General features: G+C 39.8%; 1 long non-coding RNA gene across 1 annotated transcript in view; it reads right to left on the bottom strand.

Moving 5' to 3' along the window:
* Positions 1 to 21,300, bottom strand: part of LOC143062072 (uncharacterized) — a 34,352-nt gene extending 13,052 nt beyond the window's left edge. Inside the window, exons 1-2 of the long non-coding RNA XR_012974527.1 lie at positions 20,948 to 21,300; positions 20,039 to 20,185 (exon numbers count right to left, since the gene is read on the bottom strand). This is a non-coding gene — a long non-coding RNA (uncharacterized LOC143062072). The remainder of the gene's footprint in view (positions 1 to 20,038; positions 20,186 to 20,947) is intronic.
* Between the last annotated feature and the right edge of the window lie 4,312 nt (positions 21,301 to 25,612).

Genomic DNA, 25,612 nt, shown 5'->3' with positions numbered 1-25,612 from the left:
TTTTCGAAAAATTCAGTTTTATAAACGGGAAATTTATAAAAATGACCACAATATTAATATTCATGTCAACACCGAAGTGTTGACTACTGGGCTGGTAATACCCTCGGGGACGAAACGTCCACCAGCAGTGGCATCGAACCAGTGGTGTATATAGTTATCAAAGTACCAGGATTATAATTTTGTACGCCAGACGCGCGTTTCGTCTACATAAGACTCATCAGTGACGCTCATATCAAAATATTTATAAAGCCAAACAAGTACAAAGTTGAAGAGCATTTAGGATCCAAAATTCCAAACAGTTGTGCCAAATACGGCTAAGGTAATCTATTCCTGGGATAAGAAAATCCTTAGTTTTTCGAAAAATTCAGTTTTGTAAACGGGAAATTTATAAAAATGACCACAATATTGATATTCATGTCAACACCGAAGTGTTGACTACTGGGCTGGTAATACCCTCGGGGACAAAACGTCCACCAGCAGTGGCATCGAACCAGTGGTGTAAATAGTTATCAAAGTACCAGGATTATAATTTTGTACGCCAGAAGCGCGTTTCGTCTACATAAGACTCATCAGTGACGCTCATATCAAAATATTTATAAAGCCAAACAAGTACAAACTTGTTATCCAACAGTAATGATGTTTAGTAGCATTGATTAAATACAACGTGTTTGTGTGAGTTCTATTCTTTCTGATGTTTCTTGAATTTTTAACGGGTACTTTTTTGTATTTTTTGTATTGACTCACTCGTAAAATGTACTTTTCTGATCCACCTATTCATGATGTGATTGTGAGAATACAGCTCACGTTTTCTTCTGTGCTAGTTTTACTGAAAGGCGTAGGTAGGACTCAAACTTCAGGGATACAATTTATTCATATGAAGGTGTACTTCTACAATATGACTAGCGTTCACTCACTTCCATCACGCATGCAAGTTGCTATGCTTTCTTTTGCCTTTTCTATCATTACTGTTAGTTCAGCGTCTTAGTTGGTTGATTCAGTAATACTAACTTGCCATGCTTGAGTTGACTTTAAAAGTTGAATCACTGTCACCTGTTGCAAGGTTTTTTTTTTTACCAACTGTACTAGAAGCACCTTCGATGCCTACTTTAAGTTGTGTGCTTCTGAAATTTTACGAATCAAATGTATGTAAAGCACTTCGACTTGCCTTAAAAAAGAATTAACAAATGGTTCAATAAACACTGTAGTTCTTTTCTACCATCTTTCATCTTAATAACAGGTTTCTTAGCTATGTCTTGTTGCAGTCCTTTTTCCTTTATCTTGATCTATATATAAGGTATACCACGTTTCTTTGCTTTTAGTATTAATTCATTTTTAGTGAACACTTCTGTATTGGGTAACACTTGATGCGTTTTGTCTTCAATAAGCTTTACCAACACGTCTTTTGGGTTTATACTATATCCTTTTAACCCCAAGTCCTTTGCCATTCGATGTAATTAGTTTACCGTTATTTGTAAATGACCCGTTGGGATTGTCTTTATAAACCTAGCGAAACCTCTTTATTATGTATAGCATGTATATTAACTGACAAAAGAGGGACGAAAGATACCAAAGGGACAGTCAAACTCATAAATCTAAAACAAACTGACAACGCCATGGCTAAAAATGAAAAAGACAAACAGAAAAACAATAGTACACATGACACAACATAGAAAACTAAAGAATAAACAACACGAACCCCACCAAAAACTAGGGGTGATCTCAGGTGCTCCGGAAGGGTAAGCAGATCCTGCTCCACATGCGGCACCCGTCGTGTTGCTTATGTGATTACAAATCCGGTAAATAGTCTAATTCGGTAGGTCAAATTCATGAAAGGGAAGAAGATTGTAGTTACGACGTGAGGAACATATCCGATATCATTTGTGAAATGGTTATTCCATAACGGTCAACCAACTCGTGATGGCGTCCGTAAAATTTACGAAGGGATGATTTCAACTTCAGCATTTGGAACTCTTGATTTAATAGCTTCCTTGTGAGCAGTAACCCTCTATCAAGAAAATCATGATAGGAAATGCAAGCACGGGAATATCGTATCAATTGAGAGATATATACCCCGTATGCAGGTGCTGCTGGAATGTTGCTACTTAGAAATGGAAAGTTCACAATTGGAAAGCTGAAATCATCTCTTTTGTCGTAAAGTTTTGTCTTCAACCGACCCTCATTGTCAATTTCTAGATGTAAGTCAAGATATGAAGCTGACTTAACTGTATCTGTAGTATCCTTTATCTCCAATTCGATGGGATAGATGCGTTCCACATAGTCACCAAATTTTGAATTGTTTAGTGAAAGAACGTCATCTATATAGCGGAAAGTAGAGTTAAAGGATATTGCTAACTTCTTATCTTTCTTCCTAAGAAGTTCCTGCATGAAGTCAGCCTCATAATATTAAAGAAACAAGTCAGCAAGTAGAGGGGCACAGTTTGTTCCCATTGGTATGCCGACAGTCTGTTGAAAAACACGTCCTCCGAACGTAACAAATATGTTGTCAATCAAGAAATCAAGCATCTTGATAATATCGGTTTCAGAGAATTTTTTGTTTGAATCAGAGTGATTCTTTACAAAGTAGGATTTATCCCTCCCTAAGACAAGATACTTGTATCTACGTTGGCCATTCTACGTTGGCCGTTGACAATCTAGGCGTACCCGGTATGTTTTTGTTTGTTAATGCCATTGTTTATTTAATACTTACACACATATGTCTTTTATGATTATTTTTTTTTCAATTTTACACCCTTAACCACCACTTGTGATTTTTTTAATCTAATGTTTACTAGATGTGAAAAGAAAAATAAGGACACGTACTACTACGCGGTTTTCTGTCTAATAAGGGTACAGGCAGTCGTACTTCTGATGAACGGTCCTTCCAACGTTCTTGTTTCGTAATAAAACCCACTACAAGCCCACACCTTATTTGTTACCCGTTTTATTGACTTCAAGATTAGTAGGTAAGTATCACAAATTAGTTCATCCCCACTTGTAGTGTCAATAATTTGGTTCGCCTAACTTGTTGGCAGGTCCTTCCATTTTTGTTTTTCTTTTGTGTCAAAGGTATTCAGATCAATGAAATAATATTGATTATAAGATGCCTTCATAATCCTAATACTTATAAAAATATTCCTATATTCTGTTTTTTTTTTCAATTTAAAAAACACCACCCCGTACTCCTATTCAAATTCTAACCCTAACACCCCTTACCCTAACACACCTTACTCTAAAACCTTAAACACCTTAATGAGCAGTTTAAAATCAGACTACTTTAACTTTTACACCATGATGCTTATTTACCTGTATAATGTTACGTCATAACTTTTACTTACTAATATGACGTAATTGTTTTCACTGTCACCTTCCTACTTTCACGTTCACTGTTAATTACTAAAATTGAAAGTGTTGCAGCATTCTCTATTCTACACCACTGGTATGAACCCAGGCTATTCACTACTTTTTTTATATAATCCAGAGCCATCTGCATTACAGTGGTTCCGAAATTCATATAACGTATTTAACTTACAAACCACATATTCGGAACATCTTAGCATATCCTTACGGCAAAGTTCCGATTTAATATTTTTCTGGGATCATGGCAATCCTGACCACAATTGGGGTTAAAAGTTGTGCCTTAACATATTTTCATAATAATCATGTCAGAAAATACACAAATACAAACATTATGCTATGGTAACGTTGTTACCATAACGCTATAGTGAGTGACGTTATTGTATTATTCATTAGCTATCATGACGATTAAACGTATATAGAACACACAACGCATTTATTGAGATTTTTTAACATTTATGGTGCCGTGACGGACGTTAAAGGCAATACGTGTCGGCAACAGAGCAGCAGTGACGAAGCTATGGATCAAATTCGAGGAGCTGAAAGAGAATCCTGAAAACGTCAAAATGGAGGAATTAAAAGCCATAGAGTATGCCGTAACCCAGAAAAAGAAGATTATTCATGATTTAAACAAGAAGATGAAAGAAATCCAACACGAGGATCACATTGAACAAGAAATTACAGACTCGGATGAGTATATGTTTGATTTAGACAGTAAACTAAGGCAAATACGAAAACTTAAGCAAACAATAAAATCCCCCAACAATAATTCTAATTTAAAAGAAAGTAAACAATGAACGCTAACACTGAATGCTATATATCTACATCAAATGCTATTTATACAAACACATCAGCCGTTTACATGCTAAACACTAGAAAACGAATTCCATCGGAGGAAAATCCTACCGGAAATCAATCAAGCAACTTTATTGATCCGATTTTACAATCATACAATACTCAGGAAGATTGTTCGTATATACAACCACCAGCCCAACTACCAAATGCATTTAGTAATGTAAATCATAGATTATTTTAATTAGATAAGCCACATTTTGACGGGTATGTTTTGCAGTTGAGCACATTTTGGGACTTTTACGAATGTACCATACACTGAATAGTAGCCTTACACCAATACAGAAATTTAGTTATCTGAAAGCCCAGCTTATAAGAACCGCCGCCCAAACCATAGCAGGATTTGCGCTTACGCACACCAATTATGAGACAGCCGTTTGTTTGCTAAGAGAGAGATTTTGAAACTCACACAATTTTTGAATACTTACATGACATCACTCATGAGCTTACCCGCACCGACAAATGATGCATGTAGCTTGAGATCTTACGGAGACAAACTTGAATCATATGTGCGAGGATTAGAGTCACTTTGTCAAACACCTGAGATGTATGGTTCGCTTTAGTTTTGGACAAGTTACCGATTGACATGAGAAAATCTATTGCAAGAAAACGCGGGAGATATAACTTGATATTGAAAAATCTACGAATAGCAATAACTAAAGAGATTGAAATACTTAAAGCTGGCGAAGGAGTCATGAATTCAGACATATTGTACGCCACTGGACTTTTTTATGGGTACGCAATCACATTCATACAAGAGCAAATTCAAAGACACACGTAAGATGGTAAATACACATACATGTATATTTTGTTTAGCTGAGCACTATCCGGCGGAGTGCCCTGAAGTAGCAGACGTAAACATAAGAAATCAAATTGTAAAACAGAAACAGTTATGCTTTAACTGTAAAGGGTCACACTAAGTAGCCGCATGCCACTCTACTGAACGATGCAAAAAGTGTAACGGAATACATCATACTAGCATATGTAAAGGAAAAGAGGTAATTCCAGGTATGACATCGCAGCCTACAATACAATAGTCAGCAATCAACGTAGTTGAAACACTAAACGAGACTACAGTAATGTATCCATCACATCAGAGTCACGACATTCTCCCGAAAACAACAACTGCACCAGTTGTAAATAACGACCAAGAACTAGAAAGTAACATCTTATTTGACGAGGGAGCACAGCCTTCTTCAATTTTATAACTCAGAAATTAACTGATAAATTAGAAATAAATCCTACAGAAGAAGTAAGCATTCATCCGTCTGTGATTTGAAATTTATCCCACAAGGTTCGCAACTTAGACACTGCAACAATACAGTTACAGACCGACACAGGAGAAAAAGTCCATATCGACACATTCATTGTTCCAGAGATTGCCGTTCCGATTTAAAACAAGATTTCACAGACTACAAGGAACTTTCCACATTTAAACTTAAGTACAGAACGTTTCGAAATTGACTTACTCATAGGCACCGACTACTACTGGTAAATTATCGAGGACAGAGTTATAAGAGGAAAAGGACCAATCGTTGTACAGTCAAAGTTCGGATGTGTGTTACCAGGACTAATCAATAGAAACATCAACCATGCGACAACATCTATATCTCTGGTAAACGTCATTGAAGACCAGAACACAGCGAAAAAGGAAAGTCCACGGCAAAGTTGCTATGGAAACATGACCGTTCAGATGATATACCTTCAGGCACAACTGTTGCCAAAAGAAGACCAGAAGACACATCACAATGGCTCGTACAAAGTAGATCGCACATGAATCCACTTAAGGCAAATTTCAAAGAAAGTAACTTGCTACCTAGACGAACGAACACACCCTCAACTGGTAGAGTCAAGAAGTCAAATAGATACAAGAAAGGAACTTACAACGCATAAAAAAATTTACCGCTGAGTGATGCTACAGTAGGCGGCAGAAGAAAAATCCTTGAATGGACTATGAGATAAACTTTAGTTGTGATCAGTTAAGGTTAAGGAACTAGATTATTTTATTTGAGATGGACATGAATTTAAATTTCTTTTATCTATATTGTGAACTTACATTTTCTTACAATTTTTCGTTACATACTTCGGAAAATACGCAAGGTACAAACATTATGCTATGGTAACGTTGTAACTATAACGCTATAGTAAGTGATGTTATTGTATTATTCATTACCTATCACTACATTTAAACGTATATAGAAAATACAACGCATTTATTGAGATTCTTCAACAATCTTACATTCGGAATTCCTAAGAAAATCTTTACGGTAATTTTCGAACCTTTCCAAGCTCATTTCAAAGGTATTGACCTAGGCTATTCCTTACTTAAATATTTTTCTGGGACCCGGGCCCGTCTGGCCACCACAGAGGTTCAAATGTGCCCCTTAACGCAATTTTCCGTATTAACCATATGCATACATTCGGTACTTTTCGGCATATACCAACGGCAAAGTTCCGAACCGGACCTAGCTCATTTTAAAGGTATTGACCAAGGCTATTCCCCACTTAAATATTTTTCTGGGATCCGGGCCCGTCTGGCCACCACAGAGGTTCAAAGTTGCCAATTTACGTATTTTCCATATCAACCACACATTCGGTACTCCTCGACAAATCCCTACGGCAAAGTTCAGAACCAGACCTAGCTCATTTCAAAGGTATTGATCCAAGCTATTTGCCAGTTAAATATTTTTCTGGGATCCGGGCCCGTCTGGCCACCACAGAGGTTCAAAGGTGCCCCTTAACGTAATTTTCCGTATTAACCATATGCATACATTCGGTACTTTTTGGCATATACCAACGGCAAAGTTCCGAACTGGACCTAGTTCAATTTAAAGGTATTGACCCAAGCTATTCCCCACTTAAATATTTTTCTGGGATCCGGGCCCGTCTGGCCACCACAGAGGTTCAAAGTTGCCCATTTACGTATTTTCCATATCAACCACACATTCGGTACTCCTCGACATATCCCTACGGCAAAGATCCGAACCGGACCTAGCTCATTTTAAAGGTATTGACCCAAGCTATTCCCCACTTAAATATTTTTCTGGGATCCGGGCCCGTCTGGCCACCACAGAGGTTCAAAGTTGCCCATTTACGTATTTTCCATATCAACCACACATTCGGTACTCCTCGACATATCCCTACGGCAAAGATCCGAACCGGACCTAGCTCATTTTAAAGGTATTGACCCAAGCTATTCCCCACTTAAATATTTTTCTGGGATCCGGGCCCGTCTGGCCACCACAGAGGTTCAAAGTTGCCCATTTACGTATTTTCCATATCAACCACACATTCGGTACTCCTCGACATATCCCTACGGCAAAGATCCGAACCGGACCTAGCTCATTTTAAAGGTATTGACCCAAGCTATTCCCCACTTAAATATTTTTCTGGGATCCGGGCCCGTCTGGCCACCACAGAGGTTCAAAGGTGCCCCTTAACGTAATTTTCCGTATTAACCATATGCATACATTCGGTACTTTTCGGCATATACCAACGGCAAAGTTCCGAACCGGACCTAGCTCAATTTAAAGGTATTGACCCAAGCTATTCCCCACTTAAATATTTTTCTGGGATCCGGGCCCGTCTGGCCACCACAGAGGTTCAAAGTTGCCCATTTACGTATTTTCCATATCAACCACACATTCGGTACTCCTCGACATATCCCTACGGCAAAGATCCGAACCGGACCTAGCTCATTTTAAAGGTATTGACCCAAGCTATTCCCCACTTAAATATTTTTCTGGGATCCGGGCCCGTCTGGCCACCACAGAGGTTCAAAGTTGCCCATTTACGTATTTTCCATATCAACCACACATTCGGTACTCCTCGACATATCCCTACGGCAAAGATCCGAACCGGACCTAGCTCATTTTAAAGGTATTGACCCAAGCTATTCCCCACTTAAATATTTTTCTGGGATCCGGGCCCGTCTGGCCACCACAGAGGTTCAAAGTTGCCCATTTACGTATTTTCCATATCAACCACACATTCGGTACTCCTCGACATATCCCTACGGCAAAGATCCGAACCGGACCTAGCTCATTTTAAAGGTATTGACCCAAGCTATTCCCCACTTAAATATTTTTCTGGGATCCGGGCCCGTCTGGCCACCACAGAGGTTCAAAGGTGCCCCTTAACGTAATTTTCCGTATTAACCATATGCATACATTCGGTACTTTTCGGCATATACCAACGGCAAAGTTCCAAACCGGACCTAGCTCAATTTAAAGGTATTGACCCAAGCTATTCCCCACTTAAATATTTTTCTGGGATCCGGGCCCGTCTGGCCACCACAGAGGTTCAAAGTTGCCCATTTACGTATTTTCCATATCAACCACACATTCGGTACTCCTCGACATATCCCTACGGCAAAGATCCGAACCGGACCTAGCTCATTTTAAAGGTATTGACCCAAGCTATTCCCCACTTAAATATTTTTCTGGGATCCGGGCCCGTCTGGCCACCACAGAGGTTCAAAGTTGCCCATTTACGTATTTTCCATATCAACCACACATTCGGTACTCCTCGACATATTCCTACGGCAAAGATCCGAACCGGACCTAGCTCATTTTAAAGGTATTGACCCAAGCTATTCCCCACTTAAATATTTTTCTGGGATCCGGGCCCGTCTGGCCACCACAGAGGTTCAAAGTTGCCCATTTACGTATTTTCCATATCAACCACACATTCGGTACTCCTCGACATATCCCTACGGCAAAGATCCGAACCGGACCTAGCTCATTTTAAAGGTATTGACCCAAGCTATTCCCCACTTAAATATTTTTCTGGGATCCGGGCCCGTCTGGCCACCACAGAGGTTCAAAGGTGCCCCTTAACGTAATTTTCCGTATTAACCATATGCATACATTCGGTACTTTTCGGCATATACCAACGGCAAAGTTCCGAACCGGACCTAGCTCAATTTAAAGGTATTGACCCAAGCTATTCCCCACTTAAATATTTTTCTGGGATCCGGGCCCGTCTGGCCACCACAGAGGTTCAAAGTTGCCCATTTACGTATTTTCCATATCAACCACACATTCGGTACTCCTCGACATATCCCTACGGCAAAGATCCGAACCGGACCTAGCTCATTTTAAAGGTATTGACCCAAGCTATTCCCCACTTAAATATTTTTCTGGGATCCGGGCCCGTCTGGCCACCACAGAGGTTCAAAGTTGCCCATTTACGTATTTTCCATATCAACCACACATTCGGTACTCCTCGACATATCCCTACGGCAAAGATCCGAACCGGACCTAGCTCATTTTAAAGGTATTGACCCAAGCTATTCCCCACTTAAATATTTTTCTGGGATCCGGGCCCGTCTGGCCACCACAGAGGTTCAAAGTTGCCCATTTACGTATTTTCCATATCAACCACACATTCGGTACTCCTCGACAAATCCCTACGGCAAAGATCCGAACCGGACCTAGCTCATTTTAAAGGTATTGACCCAAGCTATTCCCCACTTAAATATTTTTCTGGGATCCGGGCCCGTCTGGCCACCACAGAGGTTCAAAGGTGCCCCTTAACGTAATTTTCCGTATTAACCATATGCATACATTCGGTACTTTTCGGCATATACCAACGGCAAAGTTCCGAACCGGACCTAGCTCAATTTAAAGGTATTGACCCAAGCTATTCCCCACTTAAATATTTTTCTGGGATCCGGGCCCGTCTGGCCACCACAGAGGTTCAAAGTTGCCCATTTACGTATTTTCCATATCAACCACACATTCGGTACTCCTCGACATATCCCTACGGCAAAGATCCGAACCGGACCTAGCTCATTTTAAAGGTATTGACCCAAGCTATTCCCCACTTAAATATTTTTCTGGGATCCGGGCCCGTCTGGCCACCACAGAGGTTCAAAGTTGCCCATTTACGTATTTTCCATATCAACCACACATTCGGTACTCCTCGACATATCCCTACGGCAAAGATCCGAACCGGACCTAGCTCATTTTAAAGGTATTGACCCAAGCTATTCCCCACTTAAATATTTTTCTGGGATCCTGGCCCGTCTGGCCACCACAGAGGTTCAAAGTTGCCCATTTACGTATTTTCCATATCAACCACACATTCGGTACTCCTCGACATATCCCTACGGCAAAGATCCGAACCGGACCTAGCTCATTTTAAAGGTATTGACCCAAGCTATTCCCCACTTAAATATTTTTCTGGGATCCGGGCCCGTCTGGCCACCACAGAGGTTCAAAGGTGCCCCTTAACGTAATTTTCCGTATTAACCATATGCATACATTCGGTACTTTTCGGCATATACCAACGGCAAAGTTCCGAACCGGACCTAGCTCAATTTAAAGGTATTGACCCAAGCTATTCCCCACTTAAATATTTTTCTGGGATCCGGGCCCGTCTGGCCACCACAGAGGTTCAAAGTTGCCCATTTACGTATTTTCCATATCAACCACACATTCGGTACTCCTCGACATATCCCTACGGCAAAGATCCGAACCGGACCTAGCTCATTTTAAAGGTATTGACCCAAGCTATTCCCCACTTAAATATTTTTCTGGGATCCGGGCCCGTCTGGCCACCACAGAGGTTCAAAGTTGCCCATTTACGTATTTTCCATATCAACCACACATTCGGTACTCCTCGACATATCCCTACGGCAAAGATCCGAACCGGACCTAGCTCATTTTAAAGGTATTGACCCAAGCTATTCCCCACTTAAATATTTTTCTGGGATCCGGGCCCGTCTGCCCACCACAGAGGTTCAAAGGTGCCCCTTAACGTAATTTTCCGTATTAACCATATGCATACATTCGGTACTTTTCGGCATATACCAACGGCAAAGTTCCGAACCGGACCTAGCTCAATTTAAAGGTATTGACCCAAGCTATTCCCCACTTAAATATTTTTCTGGGATCCGGGCCCGTCTGGCCACCACAGAGGTTCAAAGTTGCCCATTTACGTATTTTCCATATCAACCACACATTCGGTACTCCTCGACATATCCCTACGGCAAAGATCCGAACCGGACCTAGCTCATTTTAAAGGTATTGACCCAAGCTATTCCCCACTTAAATATTTTTCTGGGATCCGGGCCCGTCTGGCCACCACAGAGGTTCAAAGTTGCCCATTTACGTATTTTCCATATCAACCACACATTCGGTACTCCTCGACATATCCCTACGGCAAAGATCCGAACCGGACCTAGCTCATTTTAAAGGTATTGACCCAAGCTATTCCCCACTTAAATATTTTTCTGGGATCCGGGCCCGTCTGGCCACCACAGAGGTTCAAAGTTGCCCATTTACGTATTTTCCATATCAACCACACATTCGGTACTCCTCGACATATCCCTACGGCAAAGATCCGAACCGGACCTAGCTCATTTTAAAGGTATTGACCCAAGCTATTCCCCACTTAAATATTTTTCTGGGATCCGGGCCCGTCTGGCCACCACAGAGGTTCAAAGGTGCCCCTTAACGTAATTTTCCGTATTAACCATATGCATACATTCGGTACTTTTCGGCATATACCAACGGCAAAGTTCCGAACCGGACCTAGCTCAATTTAAAGGTATTGACCCAAGCTATTCCCCACTTAAATATTTTTCTGGGATCCGGGCCCGTCTGGCCACCACAGAGGTTCAAAGTTGCCCATTTACGTATTTTCCATATCAACCACACATTCGGTACTCCTCGACATATCCCTACGGCAAAGATCCGAACCGGACCTAGCTCATTTTAAAGGTATTGACCCAAGCTATTCCCCACTTAAATATTTTTCTGGGATCCGGGCCCGTCTGGCCACCACAGAGGTTCAAAGTTGCCCATTTACGTATTTTCCATATCAACCACACATTCGGTACTCCTCGACATATCCCTACGGCAAAGATCCGAACCGGACCTAGCTCATTTTAAAGGTATTGACCCAAGCTATTCCCCACTTAAATATTTTTCTGGGATCCGGGCCCGTCTGGCCACCACAGAGGTTCAAAGTTGCCCATTTACGTATTTTCCATATCAACCACACATTCGGTACTCCTCGACATATCCCTACGGCAAAGATCCGAACCGGACCTAGCTCATTTTAAAGGTATTGACCCAAGCTATTCCCCACTTAAATATTTTTCTGGGATCCGGGCCCGTCTGGCCACCACAGAGGTTCAAAGGTGCCCCTTAACGTAATTTTCCGTATTAACCATATGCATACATTCGGTACTTTTCGGCATATACCAACGGCAAAGTTCCGAACCGGACCTAGCTCAATTTAAAGGTATTGACCCAAGCTATTCCCCACTTAAATATTTTTCTGGGATCCGGGCCCGTCTGGCCACCACAGAGGTTCAAAGTTGCCCATTTACGTATTTTCCATATCAACCACACATTCGGTACTCCTCGACATATCCCTACGGCAAAGATCCGAACCGGACCTAGCTCATTTTAAAGGTATTGACCCAAGCTATTCCCCACTTAAATATTTTTCTGGGATCCGGGCCCGTCTGGCCACCACAGAGGTTCAAAGTTGCCCATTTACGTATTTTCCATATCAACCACACATTCGGTACTCCTCGACATATCCCTACGGCAAAGATCCGAACCGGACCTAGCTCATTTTAAAGGTATTGACCCAAGCTATTCCCCACTTAAATATTTTTCTGGGATCCGGGCCCGTCTGGCCACCACAGAGGTTCAAAGTTGCCCATTTACGTATTTTCCATATCAACCACACATTCGGTACTCCTCGACATATCCCTACGGCAAAGATCCGAACCGGACCTAGCTCATTTTAAAGGTATTGACCCAAGCTATTCCCCACTTAAATATTTTTCTGGGATCCGGGCCCGTCTGGCCACCACAGAGGTTCAAAGGTGCCCCTTAACGTAATTTTCCGTATTAACCATATGCATACATTCGGTACTTTTCGGCATATACCAACGGCAAAGTTCCGAACCGGACCTAGCTCAATTTAAAGGTATTGACCCAAGCTATTCCCCACTTAAATATTTTTCTGGGATCCGGGCCCGTCTGGCCACCACAGAGGTTCAAAGTTGCCCATTTACGTATTTTCCATATCAACCACACATTCGGTACTCCTCGACATATCCCTACGGCAAAGATCCGAACCGGACCTAGCTCATTTTAAAGGTATTGACCCAAGCTATTCCCCACTTAAATATTTTTCTGGGATCCGGGCCCGTCTGGCCACCACAGAGGTTCAAAGTTGCCCATTTACGTATTTTCCATATCAACCACACATTCGGTACTCCTCGACATATCCCTACGGCAAAGATCCGAACCGGACCTAGCTCATTTTAAAGGTATTGACCCAAGCTATTCCCCACTTAAATATTTTTCTGGGATCCGGGCCCGTCTGGCCACCACAGAGGTTCAAAGTTGCCCATTTACGTATTTTCCATATCAACCACACATTCGGTACTCCTCGACATATCCCTACGGCAAAGATCCGAACCGGACCTAGCTCATTTTAAAGGTATTGACCCAAGCTATTCCCCACTTAAATATTTTTCTGGGATCCGGGCCCGTCTGGCCACCACAGAGGTTCAAAGGTGCCCCTTAACGTAATTTTCCGTATTAACCATATGCATACATTCGGTACTTTTCGGCATATACCAACGGCAAAGTTCCGAACCGGACCTAGCTCAATTTAAAGGTATTGACCCAAGCTATTCCCCACTTAAATATTTTTCTGGGATCCGGGCCCGTCTGGCCACCACAGAGGTTCAAAGTTGCCCATTTACGTATTTTCCATATCAACCACACATTCGGTACTCCTCGACATATCCCTACGGCAAAGATCCGAACCGGACCTAGCTCATTTTAAAGGTATTGACCCAAGCTATTCCCCACTTAAATATTTTTCTGGGATCCGGGCCCGTCTGGCCACCACAGAGGTTCAAAGTTGCCCATTTACGTATTTTCCATATCAACCACACATTCGGTACTCCTCGACATATCCCTACGGCAAAGATCCGAACCGGACCTAGCTCATTTTAAAGGTATTGACCCAAGCTATTCCCCACTTAAATATTTTTCTGGGATCCGGGCCCGTCTGGCCACCACAGAGGTTCAAAGTTGCCCATTTACGTATTTTCCATATCAACCACACATTCGGTACTCCTCGACATATCCCTACGGCAAAGATCCGAACCGGACCTAGCTCATTTTAAAGGTATTGACCCAAGCTATTCCCCACTTAAATATTTTTCTGGGATCCGGGCCCGTCTGGCCACCACAGAGGTTCAAAGGTGCCCCTTAACGTAATTTTCCGTATTAACCATATGCATACATTCGGTACTTTTCGGCATATACCAACGGCAAAGTTCCGAACCGGACCTAGCTCAATTTAAAGGTATTGACCCAAGCTATTCCCCACTTAAATATTTTTCTGGGATCCGGGCCCGTCTGGCCACCACAGAGGTTCAAAGTTGCCCATTTACGTATTTTCCATATCAACCACACATTCGGTACTCCTCGACATATCCCTACGGCAAAGATCCGAACCGGACCTAGCTCATTTTAAAGGTATTGACCCAAGCTATTCCCCACTTAAATATTTTTCTGGGATCCGGGCCCGTCTGGCCACCACAGAGGTTCAAAGTTGCCCATTTACGTATTTTCCATATCAACCACACATTCGGTACTCCTCGACATATCCCTACGGCAAAGATCCGAACCGGACCTAGCTCATTTTAAAGGTATTGACCCAAGCTATTCCCCACTTAAATATTTTTCTGGGATCCGGGCCCGTCTGGCCACCACAGAGGTTCAAAGTTGCCCATTTACGTATTTTCCATATCAACCACACATTCGGTACTCCTCGACATATCCCTACGGCAAAGATCCGAACCGGACCTAGCTCATTTTAAAGGTATTGACCCAAGCTATTCCCCACTTAAATATTTTTCTGGGATCCGGGCCCGTCTGGCCACCACAGAGGTTCAAAGGTGCCCCTTAACGTAATTTTCCGTATTAACCATATGCATACATTCGGTACTTTTCGGCATATACCAACGGCAAAGTTCCGAACCGGACCTAGCTCAATTTAAAGGTATTGACCCAAGCTATTCCCCACTTAAATATTTTTCTGGGATCCGGGCCCGTCTGGCCACCACAGAGGTTCAAAGTTGCCCATTTACGTATTTTCCATATCAACCACACATTCGGTACTCCTCGACATATCCCTACGGCAAAGATCCGAACCGGACCTAGCTCATTTTAAAGGTATTGACCCAAGCTATTCCCCACTTAAATATTTTTCTGGGATCCGGGCCCGTCTGGCCACCACAGAGGTTCAAAGTTGCCCATTTACGTATTTTCCATATCAACCACACATTCGGTACTCCTCGACATATCCCTACGGCAAAGATCCGAACCGGACCTAGCTCATTTTAAAGGTATTGACCCAAGCTATTCCCCACTTAAATATTTTTCTGGGATCCGGGCCCGTCTGGCCACCACAGAGGTTCAAAGTTGCCCATTTACGTATTTTCCATATCAACCACACATTCGGTACTCCTCGACATATCCCTACGGCAAAGATCCGAACCGGACCTAGCTCATTTTAAAGGTATTGACCCAAGCTATTCCCCACTTAAATATTTTTCTGGGATCCGGGCCCGTCTGGCCACCACAGAGGTTCAAAGGTGCCCCTTAACGTAATTTTCCGTATTAACCATATGCATACATTCGGTACTTTTCGGCATATACCAACGGCAAAGTTCCGAACCGGACCTAGCTCAATTTAAAGGTATTGACCCAAGCTATTCCCCACTTAAATATTTTTCTGGGATCCGGGCCCGTCTGGCCACCACAGAGGTTCAAAGTTGCCCATTTACGTATTTTCCATATCAACCACACATTCGGTACTCCTCGACATATCCCTACGGCAAAGATCCGAACCGGACCTAGCTCATTTTAAAGGTATTGACCCAAGCTATTCCCCACTTAAATATTTTTCTGGGATCCGGGCCCGTCTGGCCACCACAGAGGTTCAAAGTTGCCCATTTACGTATTTTCCATATCAACCACACATTCGGTACTCCTCGACATATCCCTACGGCAAAGATCCGAACCGGACCTAGCTCATTTTAAAGGTATTGACCCAAGCTATTCCCCACTTAAATATTTTTCTGGGATCCGGGCCCGTCTGGCCACCACAGAGGTTCAAAGTTGCCCATTTACGTATTTTCCATATCAACCACACATTCGGTACTCCTCGACATATCCCTACGGCAAAGATCCGAACCGGACCTAGCTCATTTTAAAGGTATTGACCCAAGCTATTCCCCACTTAAATATTTTTCTGGGATCCGGGCCCGTCTGGCCACCACAGAGGTTCAAAGGTGCCCCTTAACGTAATTTTCCGTATTAACCATATGCATACATTCGGTACTTTTCGGCATATACCAACGGCAAAGTTCCGAACCGGACCTAGCTCAATTTAAAGGTATTGACCCAAGCTATTCCCCACTTAAATATTTTTCTGGGATCCGGGCCCGTCTGGCCACCACAGAGGTTCAAAGTTGCCCATTTACGTATTTTCCATATCAACCACACATTCGGTACTCCTCGACATATCCCTACGGCAAAGATCCGAACCGGACCTAGCTCATTTTAAAGGTATTGACCCAAGCTATTCCCCACTTAAATATTTTTCTGGGATCCGGGCCCGTCTGGCCACCACAGAGGTTCAAAGTTGCCCATTTACGTATTTTCCATATCAACCACACATTCGGTACTCCTCGACATATCCCTACGGCAAAGATCCGAACCGGACCTAGCTCATTTTAAAGGTATTGACCCAAGCTATTCCCCACTTAAATATTTTTCTGGGATCCGGGCCCGTCTGGCCACCACAGAGGTTCAAAGTTGCCCATTTACGTATTTTCCATATCAACCACACATTCGGTACTCCTCGACATATCCCTACGGCAAAGATCCGAACCGGACCTAGCTCATTTTAAAGGTATTGACCCAAGCTATTCCCCACTTAAATATTTTTCTGGGATCCGGGCCCGTCTGGCCACCACAGAGGTTCAAAGGTGCCCCTTAACGTAATTTTCCGTATTAACCATATGCATACATTCGGTACTTTTCGGCATATACCAACGGCAAAGTTCCGAACCGGACCTAGCTCAATTTAAAGGTATTGACCCAAGCTATTCCCCACTTAAATATTTTTCTGGGATCCGGGCCCGTCTGGCCACCACAGAGGTTCAAAGTTGCCCATTTACGTATTTTCCATATCAACCACACATTCGGTACTCCTCGACATATCCCTACGGCAAAGATCCGAACCGGACCTAGCTCATTTTAAAGGTATTGACCCAAGCTATTCCCCACTTAAATATTTTTCTGGGATCCGGGCCCGTCTGGCCACCACAGAGGTTCAAAGTTGCCCATTTACGTATTTTCCATATCAACCACACATTCGGTACTCCTCGACATATCCCTACGGCAAAGATCCGAACCGGACCTAGCTCATTTTAAAGGTATTGACCCAAGCTATTCCCCACTTAAATATTTTTCTGGGATCCGGGCCCGTCTGGCCACCACAGAGGTTCAAAGTTGCCCATTTACGTATTTTCCATATCAACCACACATTCGGTACTCCTCGACATATCCCTACGGCAAAGATCCGAACCGGACCTAGCTCATTTTAAAGGTATTGACCCAAGCTATTCCCCACTTAAATATTTTTCTGGGATCCGGGCCCGTCTGGCCACCACAGAGGTTCAAAGGTGCCCCTTAACGTAATTTTCCGTATTAACCATATGCATACATTCGGTACTTTTCGGCATATACCAACGGCAAAGTTCCGAACCGGACCTAGCTCAATTTAAAGGTATTGACCCAAGCTATTCCCCACTTAAATATTTTTCTGGGATCCGGGCCCGTCTGGCCACCACAGAGGTTCAAAGTTGCCCATTTACGTATTTTCCATATCAACCACACATTCGGTACTCCTCGACATATCCCTACGGCAAAGATCCGAACCGGACCTAGCTCATTTTAAAGGTATTGACCCAAGCTATTCCCCACTTAAATATTTTTCTGGGATCCGGGCCCGTCTGGCCACCACAGAGGTTCAAAGTTGCCCATTTACGTATTTTCCATATCAACCACACATTCGGTACTCCTCGACATATCCCTACGGCAAAGATCCGAACCGGACCTAGCTCATTTTAAAGGTATTGACCCAAGCTATTCCCCACTTAAATATTTTTCTGGGATCCGGGCCCGTCTGGCCACCACAGAGGTTCAAAGTTGCCCATTTACGTATTTTCCATATCAACCACACATTCGGTACTCCTCGACATATCCCTACGGCAAAGATCCGAACCGGACCTAGCTCATTTTAAAGGTATTGACCCAAGCTATTCCCCACTTAAATATTTTTCTGGGATCCGGGCCCGTCTGGCCACCACAGAGGTTCAAAGGTGCCCCTTAACGTAATTTTCCGTATTAACCATATGCATACATTCGGTACTTTTCGGCATATACCAACGGCAAAGTTCCGAACCGGACCTAGCTCAATTTAAAGGTATTGACCCAAGCTATTCCCCACTTAAATATTTTTCTGGGATCCGGGCCCGTCTGGCCACCACAGAGGTCCAAAGTTGTCTTAGGGTGGTCACCGTCATTTAAGCAGTCTCTGGTAGGTGTTCACTATTAATTTCTTTTCTTTTTTTGCTTTCCATAAGTATTTGTATGAACAGTTCTATATGTTTCTGGAGCAATTGGATTTTGTTTCATGTTTTATATATTAAATTACATCTTTGGTGAATCCTCTGTAATGTTTTATTGATAAAAATCTATATAACATAAAGACAAATATACAACTTGTATCAGGGTTTATATTCGAGGACAACGAAAATTTATGACAGCTTGAAGGGGTCATAGAATGGTATCTTTTCCCTCAGGCTTTATAGTGATTTTCAACTAAATTTAAATATTGAACCGACGGCTAGCAGTCGGTTGGATATTGAATATCAATTATCGAATGTCAAATAAAGGACAGATCGCTTACATACATATTTAAAACGGAATGAAATGCTTCAGAAATTAGCAGAAACCGTGAAATTGTCGATTTCCGCTGTTAGATTGCATTTAACTAAGATTTAGCGATTTTAAGAACGTTTGAGCCTCACGCAGTTTTTTGGTTTTTAGACATATCGTCAAAATTGGCTGCTGGAAAAAAGTGGCTGCTATCTTGATTGGCCGATAAAAGTGGCTGCCAGCTTGAGTCTGGTCGTATATGTATCCATATTACAAACGTTTCCACTGAAAAGCCTTTACGTTATTAGGTGGAAATACACAAAATGACTATAAAGATCGATTTTAACATAATAGATATATCAGTGTTCGGTCAACTACTACAATCCAGCCAAACCATGGACCGTCTATCTTAAAGCATCATCATTGGGATTTTTGATTATGTGATTACCTGGCCGTTTTTATATTGATTTGATTACCTGACCAAATAATTCATGATTATTTCACTATCTCGTTAAAAAAAATGATTAATGATTATGTGATTAGAATGAAAATTCAAAACAGTGTGGCTGTGGCCATTGATTGACACATTAAATTCATCCATTGACTGGGACAATTTACGTGAACGTTTGTCTATAACGACCAAGCAGTGAGCAGTGGTCGTTACATACAAACGTTCACCTAAATTGTCCCAGTCAATGGATGAATTTAATGTGTCAATCTATGGCCACAGCCACACTGTTTTGAATTACATTCTATATTAACAAACTTTGTGATAATATGATCAATTGGACACCACATGACGGGCCACATCTTAAAACTATAACATAAATAACCTGAAGCAAACTGGAGTATAAAGATGACAATAGGCAATATCTTTTTCTCTTTCATGACTGTAAGTTTTAGTCCAATAACGATGAGTGCTCCAAGTATTACTAGAAAGGCAAGTGTCTCCAAGGCTTCGACTGCCTCTATAAACCATCCTAAAAGCAAAACAAAATATGCGTTTAGATGTTTAGCTTTTAATTAAGGTTGAACTTAGGTGAGGTTTTGGAATTTGTGTCAAATCTTCGCGGACTCCTTGGTGTTTTTCCATAAGAAACATCCATTTTTTTTCACATAAATCTTAATAGCTCATAAAAGGCCAATCTAATTAAAATATTGATCTCTGATTACGTTATACTTCATACATTCATATGTAGTATAACGTAATCAAGGATCAATATTTTAATTAGATTGATAAAAGGCCATTTAACAAAATTTTAGCAGATTCTTGATTTTCTTTCTTTTGACTTGAGAACCCAATAATACCAATACAATCAGCAATCAAGTATCTCGAAAAAGAGCTCCATGACCTATCAAAATTTTTATCTTATTTTGATTCTAATCTAATACTCTTCCAGCTTATAGTATCAATTTTTAATTCTTAATTAATTTAATTTCACCTAAGAACACCTAGAAAGTACATCATTAAGACGTATACACAACTGAATTAATATTTACTTTTTCTAGTATTACTTATAAAAATAAATCAAAACTATGTACAATTTTCTACTTCAATTGGTATTGAAGATTTGAATCAACGAAATGTTACAGTAAATTATCTGAAAATGCACCCAACAGGCAATTTGAAGGAAATAAGACGAACATAAATTGTATTTATTTCTTATTGTCAAACGTTAAAAATGTTTTTAGACAACACATTTCTTTAAAAAAAAATGTAGTGTTGATATAGAAATACAAACCTGTGGTAGATCCACTGCCAACAAAGTCTGCGCATTTGCTACCAGCGCATGATTTCCAAATTCCAGAATGGAAACTGCCAACCTCATACCAGTTAGGTGCACCATAACCGATCAAATGTACAAGTAATCCAACAGCAGTCAGAATTCCTGATAAAAGAGCAAATTTCGAAATTCTTTCAAATAACCCCATTGTCAGATATTGCCTAAAATCTCTTTTAAAAAAAATCAGAACTATGTACAATTTCCTTAATTCAATTGGTATTGAAGATCTAAAGAAAGTGTGCTATATAATAAACATTGACAATTAAAGGTTAGCGTCCACACAAAATAATGTTATACCTGAATGACCTTCAACGGTCATGTTAATATAATAGCCTATGGTCAGAGTATCATTCTACTCCCACGGGTAGATCGTATTATTATTTTAGAGATGAATTATCAAGAAGCGCGAAAATATTAGATTCATAACCGAGTTTTCCAGTGCGTAAGTTTAATAATAATTGAAGCGTTGACCTACGTCTAGAAAAAAAAAATGTGTTTACATCACACAGATTGCAATGACAAATACCTCGCACAGAAGTCCATCCTATCAAAATATTGGACTGTTCTATCAACAAAAGCTATTACAATTAAAAACCAATTGTTCAGAGAACAATTGAAGGTCTTTCCACTGAAAACAATGTATTTTAATATGAAAGTTGTAAAATTAAGTTTAAAATGTCATTTCAATCGTCAACTGATAGGTTATTGTACGCTGATTCCAGAAATATATGGTTTCTATACAATATTTTTTAAATAAGGGAGATAATTTGTTACTTTCGGTTTGAAAAATGTTACTTCCGATAATATTTGAATATTTAATTGACACTGATTCCAAAAAGATCTGGTTCTATATACTTTTTTATTAATAAAGTACAAAAATAGCTACTTCCGGTTTACACAAGGTCACTTCCGGTTGTTTTTTTCAAGGTTAAATGGTTTGATACCTTTCGCCAAAAGTCTCATGGATATATCATGTATAAATATGAGCTGAGAGCAAAGGTCAAAAACTAGAACGTCAAATTAATCTATGACCTTGAGATCAATTTCAAGGTCATAAACCAAGGACCTCAAATCAAAAGACCATAGGACTTAATTATATTTGGTTAATCAGTTATATCACCATACACGTATTTTTAAATACAAGAGGGGAGAAAACTCACTTTTACGTTCAACGTACCCTTGCAATCAAAATTTACGTGTTACGACATGTCGCAACTAACAATTTAGAAAAAATAATTTGTCGATATCTTATACAGTTTCTGGAAATTAGTGGAAATAAATGTTCATGAATGTAGAAAAAACATCATTTTTTGCTCTATATTTATCAAATTTAAAAAAATTGCGCTATTTACGTTTTCATGAAAATTGACACACATTATCTTCTCGCGCAATCAAACCAAATGGCATTTTAAAAAAAGAGGGGTCCATGATTTCGTTTTCAAGTTAAATAAGTTTGAATGGTAAAAATCAGTCAAAACTGAATCTTTTCCCGATATAAGTCATAGTTTGACGTCGCGAAAATAATAATTTACGTTAGCAACGTCATTACCTCCCCTGTAACTGTATCGTATGCCCTAAGGTGCTCAGATTATACTCGTGTGGTCTATTTTAACAGATCATTCAAAATCTAGCGCATGTTTCTTTAAAACAAAAACAAAAATAACAACAACAAAAAACAGTCAATAAATTATAATGTACAATAAAGTGTTTTGTTACTCTTCGGAAGTTTAAAATAGAGAATGCAAAATTAAAAAAAATATCCATAGATATATGATCTTGCCTACTAAAATAACCTAAAAACCGAATTCCGAGGATTGAAAACGAAAAATAAGTATTCAATTGTCAATCCAAAAGCTCAAACACATTAAACGAATGGATATCAACTGTCATATTCCTAACTTGGTACAGGACTTTTTTTTAATGTAACAAATGGATCAAATTTATTCGTTTATAGTGTATTTATGTACGTTTTTTGATTGAGTTAAGCCTGCCAATTGATATTTTATCGTAAGTTTTTCTATGTTGTGATGTTATGCTATTATTTCAGAAAAAGGGAGAAGGTTTGGATCCATTAAAACGTTTAATCCTGCTGCAAATGTTTGCACCTGTCCTAAGTCAGGAATTTGATGTACAGTAGTTGTCGTTTGTTTATGTAATTTATACGTGTTTCTCGGGTTTTTTTAAAAATTTTATATAGATTAGACCGTTGGTTTTCCCGTTTGAATGGTTTTACACCAGTAATTTTGGGGCCCTTTATAGCCTGTTGTTCTGTGTGAGCCGAGGCTCTATGCTGAAGGCCGTACATTCACCTATAATGGTTTACTTTTTTTAAATTGTTATTTTCTCATTGGCACTCACACCACATCTTCCTATATCTAAGCCTGGTTTTATAGCTAGCTAAACCTCTCACTTGTATGACTGTCGCATACAATTTTCTTATATTGACAACGATGTGTGAACAAAACAAACAGACAAAAAAGTGTAAACATATTTTATTAATTAAATTAAGGTTATTTAATTGTACACAATAATGTACAAAAATTGACATTTACACATTAATACAAGCGTTTAATAATAGGATCCGGAAACAAAATGTTAACTTAATATATTGTAGGAAACGGATTAATATACTAAGGATGTCCGCTTGTCATGTATTTTGGAATATTGTCAGATTTTCAAAATCATTTGGTTTAATCCATTTGAATGCCTTAAAAAAATTGCCCATTGACCCCCAATTTTCTTTTGACAAATCTTTTATATGAATAATTATAAGCCATCTGTAAAAGTCTTATAAAATCTTTGTTATTTTTTAATAGTTTTTGAGAACTTTAACTTGTCAATAATAAAGCTATGAAAAATGAAGAGAAAACATATTCCCGCCAACATTTCAATGGCTAATATCTCGAAAACAAGCATATTGACCTATATATTTTCTTTGATTTTTTGGTTCCTGTATTAAACCCCTATTTATATATACTAGAGATTACTAGTGTTATGAAAAGCTTATTATTTTGAAACTGAGTAGCGAACTCTTAAGTTATATTTCAGAGAAGCATTTAGTTTATTGGTTATAATTTCTTTGGTAGGATTTTAGGTGGTTCTCGCGCTTTCCTTTTTGTTAATCTATTAAACATAAATACTCTGAGGAATTCTTTATTTTTAATTCTTTGAGAATTTTTTAACACTTTGCCTGTCATATTTTTTTTCTGATTAGGTTTAATTGACTGATGCACTTGTTTGACTTCAATCTAAATTTCCGATAATAGTGTCTGTTAAAACGTTCTTGGTTGAAACTGATTTTATGAAGAATTTCAGCAAAGATAATTTTAAACGCTAGAAGCTATTTTTGTCTACTCAAGACTTAAGACTCATACGATGCGCTCGAATCAAAACATTTGTAATGACAAAGCGGGAATAATTAATTGTTATAGTTATAGTGATAGTAAATGATAATTTATTATATTAAAGTGTCACAGTTACAGTGTTTTTCATGATTTTTGCGGGAAAATGCAAATGCCTACTCAAATCCATTCTTTTAGAAAATCAAATTATTACAGAAGAGTGACGTGTCCACCATGTACTTGCACTGTACTTTTATTAATATAGTAGAATATAATGATATACAAATGCATGAAAATTATATATACATGTAACTGTTAAATTCAAGTATTAATATAATAAATAACAATAAACCAGAGCGTACTGATTTGTATCATTATAATATAATAGTCATCACGGTGAGGGTGAATTCCCTGTCATTAACTTACCATCCATGCACGAACTTATCTGTACATTAACCTCATTTTCAGGTGTAGAGATGTGATTTTTTTCTCAGACAAGTGGTCCGAGAACACAATTATTTCGTAGTGCATTTCTTTTAGAACATAAATGAAAATAAAAAAAATCCCACCTGCGCTTTCTCAAAGAAACTTTTACAGTGTGTTGTACTACTTTTGGGACAAATTATATCAAAATTATAGAAAACTTCATCGGCTCTAACTCAAAATATGGACAATTTTATGTTTAGGGCGTCTTGAAATCTTTTGACAGCTTCCGAAGTGCTAATTTTCAACCTTTTTCATCTGGACCAAATCACTACTTTCCTTTAAAATTCTGGACCCAAATTTTTTTACAGTGTAATTTCACCCCCCTACTTCCAATTTGAGGCATTAAACATGGAGAAATAAATTTGAAAGGGGTATAAAAATTAATGGCAAGTAACCCACTGTCAACACTAGGGACTATATTTGTGAACAACGAAAATCAAGGGACGACAATTGTGGTCTCGGACCAAGTGCTTGTCTGTCCATCCACAAGAGTTTGCGATCAACCGATGTTCAGTACTTCAGGACTTTGATCGTTCATTGTATTGTACATAAATATTAGGCCGTTAGTTTTCTCGTTTAAATTGTCTTACATTAGTCTTTTCAGGGCCTTTTAATTATAATAGCTGACTCTACGGTATGGGGTTTGCTCAAGGATGGATGCCATACGGTTGCTTATAGTTTTACACTTCTTTATTATTTGATCTCTGGTGGAGATTTGTCTCATTATCAATCATACCACATCTTCTTCTTTTTTTTAGTCTATCTTTAATACCAAAGTCAGTGTCCTGTTACCAAA

The sequence above is a fragment of the Mytilus galloprovincialis genome, chromosome 2, assembly GCF_965363235.1.
Source record: "Mytilus galloprovincialis chromosome 2, xbMytGall1.hap1.1, whole genome shotgun sequence".
NCBI classification, from domain to species: Eukaryota; Metazoa; Mollusca; class Bivalvia; order Mytilida; family Mytilidae; genus Mytilus; species Mytilus galloprovincialis.
The sequence above is the reverse complement of the archived record's forward strand: the minus strand, read 5'-3'. Positions and strand labels throughout refer to the sequence as shown.